Source organism: Lissotriton vulgaris, chromosome 11, assembly GCF_964263255.1.
Source record: "Lissotriton vulgaris chromosome 11, aLisVul1.2, whole genome shotgun sequence".
In the NCBI taxonomy this organism is placed as follows: Eukaryota; Metazoa; Chordata; class Amphibia; order Caudata; family Salamandridae; genus Lissotriton; species Lissotriton vulgaris.
The window spans coordinates 640,926,581-640,932,580 of NC_141699.1; positions in this window are offsets into that span (position 1 = coordinate 640,926,581).

Genomic DNA, 6,000 nt, shown 5'->3' on the forward strand with positions numbered 1-6,000 from the left:
TATAAGCAGGAATACAAAGGGAACGGAGCATTGGGTCATAATTAACATACAGATAGAAGGAGAGAGTAATCACTTTTATCACAAACAGAATTATCATCATTTTTCTAGTCCTAAGCAAATCCTAGAACTATCTAGTAAAAACATTTTCAGGGCTCATATGCATTTCAGTGACCATTCATTTCAATTTCAGAATAGCCAACAGCACATTTCTAATTAAAACATTTTCATTAATACATTCAAGGAAAGGGCAAAGTCACATTTTTCAATTGCTCAGAAAAACGTTTTTCATGCAGAACGAACAAAACTATTGCGAATATTAAAGCAACTAAACAGATTATTACAAAAACAATCTTGGTTCCAAGGGACCAGGAGGACCACACAGGGCCATAGGAATTAGGATGAAGAGCTGCAAAGGGCTGCTCCTCCTTAAAAACGGGATGACCAAAGGGGTACATTATTGATGAAAAAGAAGTCCTTGGGTAAATTGAAGCCGCTGTACAACCAGCCAGAGGGGAGTCTTCTCTCTGTGTCCATTTGAGCCTCACAACTCGAAACTCAAGAATCATGGCTTAGTTTCAAGGAAAAAGTTTCTTCTTTCAGGATAGGGCAAGCACCCCCAGGGCAAATGTCCTCTGCGATCCTGTCCAGTGTCTCAGGCAGTGCACCAGTTTTCACTTCAATCTAACAGGCACCAGAGACACAGCACCTGTACCCTAAACACAAGTCCTTCCCTAACTCCTATATTACTCTATTGGCGCACTGCTCTTTGTTGGGGTCACACATTGCATCCAGTGTGCCTAAGCACCTCTTGACCAACAAACAAAGAAGCAAACTTGCATTCACTTTGGGACCAGGATTCAGAGGCCTGATACTGGGATCTCTGAAGCAACCCTTGTTTCAAAAGGGGTTACCTCAAGCAAAGCCTCCTCGCCATTCTGGTCGGTCTGTGACTCTCAGCTGGGCATCAAAAACTTGATCCACGATCTCTCTTTTCTGGTTTCTGACCCCGTCTTTCGCCCAAGACAGTGTCAGGGGTAAACATTCATCCCAGGGCTTCCGCCTTCACTGAGGTCCCAGTTGCCAGCAGCGCCTGTGCTGGTTACCTTTACTTTGGCTTCAAGGTGGACTGGTGCTGATTCCCCAAGCTGAATCTGATGTCCGGGCCCCTCAGGCAATGGTTGTAAGGCAGCAAATATATATTGGCGGACAGAACGGAGGGTCTTAGACAAGGCACAGAAACGGTCTATAAACGGAGCGGATAGTCTCAGAATACTTCATAGTCTTGGGACACCCCATATATTAGCAAGGCACCCAAGAACCACTTCCATCTACGTGAGAGAAAAAAAACCAGCCTGGTCCTATTGGCAAGTATAAAAGGAACTCTTTGGTGAACTGACAAGAGTAATATATCACCCAATCCCAAGCAGCCAAGGAAATCTGTGTTCATTTACTTAATTCTGAGGAAAAGAGAAAAACAACACAGACATACCCTAAATCCTTACATTGGTGTATTCCTGTGTACTAATCTGAAAACCCTCAAGAAAAAAGGAAATGGTCTACACTTTTACTTATGGGTTTTAAAATACTTGTACAGGACGTCAGACACTTCTAAAATGATTCTTCTTAATAAAAGCACCTACATTGTACGCTTAGGACCATGCTCTCATGTTATAGGAGCAACAGGAAAATCTAAAACTGCTAATTTAAAAGGGATTACATTTTGTCCAGCAGAACATGTTATGACAAACAAACTCCTATAAAACAATATTTTCTTCAAAAATGTTTGCTAAGGATCACATGGGCATCTTCCCTGCGTTCTACTTTTCATGATCCAAACTATGCAACATCAGCTCTAATAAGGACTGTCAGTTTATTTTCACAGACTAGCTAATAAAAACTAGCAATGCTCTTGCAAAACTATGTAGCGTGAGAATAACATACAATAATGTTGTTATCACCTAAGCATTTTAGAACAAAAACTACCCACATCTAGTTCCCCTTAAAGGTCAAACAAGGGAACAGCAATCTAGACTACTCATCCTTTCATAATTTCATCAAACAGGATGGGCAGTAACATAACATATATACTTATTCATTTGATTAATGCTAACAATATTTAAAACAGTATTACTGAATAGCCAATTAAATGTCTCATTGCTATTTCACAGACAGCTTAGAGAGGATAAAACAAAATTGAGAAAAGGGAGAAAACATCATTTTGCCTACCCTTAATTTGTAGGGGAGCCAGCCCCCTTCCCCCCATTTTGACATTGGAAACCTGAAACAGGTTTCACTTCTGTAAACACTATCCACCCCTATTTGTAGCAACTGGGCATAAACAAAGTTATAGGGGATAAATGGCACATTTGAGCGAGCTAAAAAACATGAATAACCAAACACCAATCCCTTTAGCAAGTATACTAGTTGTAACATGAGGGCACGTGAATTCAAATGAAATCCCATTGCCTCAGCTTTTGTATAGTGATTGCCAAACTAAAAGCATCACTGCTGTATATGTGGCAAAGCTATCTGTTAATCAAAGTTCACATGTACTATTATATAGCCTGTTGATCATTTGAGTGCATAAAGTGCTTGCTTTTGTCAAAAGAAGTAAGTAAAACTTCTCCTTCTCTCCCCTGTCATCTTTCAACAAGTTTCAGAGGTCAAAATGTCAAAGCAAACCTTGCTCTGGGAGCCCTGCTAGGCATCTAAATGTAGAACTCAACCTTTAACCCATTAGCAGCTGTCCCATTTTGTGTACAAGGGTTTCCATGTGGTTCTCCTAATTCAAAGTCACCCTGGAGACAGAGAGCTGGACAGCAAACCTATGCCCCTGTTTGCCAGTTTAGAGGTAAGAGAATAACTTCTGCTGGTTTTTCGTATTTATTTTCCATTGTAAGCAGTGTGCAGTATACTTGTCTAGCAATATAGTAGTCAGCTGTTTGTGTTTATTCCTAAATGTGTCCATTTACTGAAGCCTAAGGCAGTTTAAAAGCTGCCCTGAGTGGCAGAATTGTTTTCAAATATTGAATTTTACCCAATTTCGACTTTGATATTTGGGGCACTTACAAATGAATATCCTACAATGTTTTTACAAAATAGTCATCCCCAGAATGTTCTCTACACATTCCAGAGATCGGGCATCGGAAATATGTAATGTATACCCTTATAAAAAAATTAGTTTTTTACACCTGCGCAGAATGACATTTCAGATGCAAGTTTCCTCATTATGCGGTACAACACTACTTAAATTAAATTTCAATGCTTGTTCCTGTACGTTTGTTTGGTGAATAGGGAGGTAAAGATGATCCCTTTTTCATGTTTTACCAACAGGTCAAGAAAATTGATTTCCTTATATCTTGAGTTCAGAGTAAATTGTATATTAGGATTCCTCTGATTTACCCAAGTGTGGAATTATTCTAGTTTTTAGAATGGTCCCCTCCAAAGCAGGAAGATATCATCTATATATATCTGCCATGTTTTTATATGTCCATCAAAATGATTGTTGTTATAAACCCAGTATTCTTCATAGAGTGCCATAAACATTACAGATATTTCTGGGGTGAAGGGACACCCTACCGCAGTACCTTTGGTCTGCAGATACTGTTCATCATTAAATTGGAAGAAGATTTACTTGCGGCATATTTCACACATTTCCACCAAATATAATGTCAGGATATTCTGTGGTCTTGTTCTTTTCTCCAGGAAGTAGTGCATAGCTTCAAATCCCTCTTCTTGTGGTATGTTCATGTAAAGACTCATGATGTCTAGAGTAACCAAGAATTCTTTTCCGGGGTCAAAAGTTTGACCTTCCAACATAGTGATTGCCTGCATCGTGTTTTTTATATAGCTTGTGGTGGAGCTTGCTAGTGGCTTCAGGAATGTATCGATGTATTTAGCAGGTTTTGCAAGGATTGAGTTAACTTCCGAGATTATCTGTCTACCAGGAGGGTTGACAACAACTTTATGGATCTTTGGGAGCACATATAACAACGGCGTCCTTGGTTTCTGATTAAGAAGGAATTTGGCTTCTTGTTTTGACAACCATCCATTGTGTTCTCCAGTTTGAATCAATATGATCAATATGTTTTGTACTGTTTTAGAAAGGTCTTGGTCAATTTTACAGTAGTCATCTTTGTTCGAAAGTTAACGAAAGATTTCAGCTTCATACTTTTCTCTCTCCATAAGCACGATGACTCCACCTTTGTCTGCTAGCTTTATTATGATCTCTTGATTGTTTCTAATAAGTTTGTTTATGTAACGTCTATAAAGGTTGTTTTTGTATTTTTTAAACTATGCACTGTACACAGAGTTTTTAATGTATCACAATCAGGAACCAATCTGCAAAAATCATTACCATTGTAAAAATATGTTTGTGTGAATCAAAAAAGAATAAGAAAAACAAAAAATAAAAGTATGAAGTATACACGTACCAATGAAATATAAAATATTTTGTATGAATTATTCTGAATATGTTGACAAATGCTTGCATGCTGACCCACTGTTCAGAATAGAATTGAGATAAATACAGTTCATTTGCGAAGGTACAAAGGTAAAAAGCTTAGAAGCCAATTCATGGTCCGAGAGGCATTTATCCCTTGCAATGTTTAACTGATTCCAGCCTCTCCGGTCCTGAATAAAATAACTTCTGTTTTGTTTGGAACATCACAGGAATGATGGCCTGCTGAGATTATCAGAACACCAGGTCTGATGACTGCTTTTGAATACAGCATTTTTTATGCAGTTTATTTTCCATATAGAAAAATGGGCTGTGCTTAAAAAAAATATGAAGGTTTTGAAAACTTTTTTAAAGTACGCAGTTGTCCCATGAACCAAAACCTTCTACTAAAAAAAAATGTTTTTGACAATTCACAAAGATGAAGGTGTCCCTTGGGCCCCTTTTGACATTTGTGAATGTTTTATAACTACTTTTCAGTAATCAGTAAAATTTTAATGTTTTACATTCATATTTCGGTCTCAAAACATTAATAAGTAACCAGGTATTTGGAAGGGAAACCCTGAACACATCACTTTCGATTACTGATTTAGTATGGTTTCTTAAAACCATTAAGTGAATCAGTAACCTGTTACAAAATCACAAAATGGGTTTAGTACATTCGAAAGACACATTTGCTGGCTGCACTTTCTGCGATTTACTGAATCACAGGGTTTGCAACCAGCAAATGCATTTTTATATTTGACCCCAGGAACGAGATGTTCTAAGATGGAGACTTGTAATTTCCAAATTGCTATTTTTACTGAATTGCAATTTGGAAATCACAATTTCTAATGTATGAAAGTTTTAAATTTAAAATAGCGATTCCTAGTGGGTCACATATCAACCTACCTCTACAATATTAATGACCTATGTCACCGTGTGTGGCCCATTAGGAACAATAGCCATCAAAGGGCTGGGAGCCCACTAAGGTCAGCAGACCTCCATCTCTGTGATTGCTTTTGAATAAAACAGTTTTTTAAATTTTCAAATGCAACCCATATTCCTTAAAGAAAAACTGGATGCATTTAAATAAGATAAATGGACAGGGTAACTTAAATTTTTTATAAGTAGGAAGGCGGTCCATGGGCTCACAGTCTACTCTTACAACTATTTTTTTACACATTTTCGAAGGGGAAGAGGTCCCTAGAGGATCCCTTCCCATTTGAGAAAAGGTTACCACCTCCGTTGAGGAACTGCATTTCGGTTGCCAAACATTACTAAATACCACTGTGATCTGGTATTTGGACGGGACATATTAACCACCTCCCTTCCAAATACTGAATTGCAAACCCAAATTACGATTCTTCAGAATCACAGTTTGGTATTTGTAAATGCATTTTTGTGTTCATAAAAGGCCTGATTCGCATGACCTCAAAAATGTTTCGTGCATACGTCCCCACGTACTGTCAGGCCGAATCAGAAGTCCTTCTGGATGAAGTCACTGTTAAACTTGATCAGGGCGTGTGTGAGAAGTTATCCTGGTATATGATGATCACTATTCT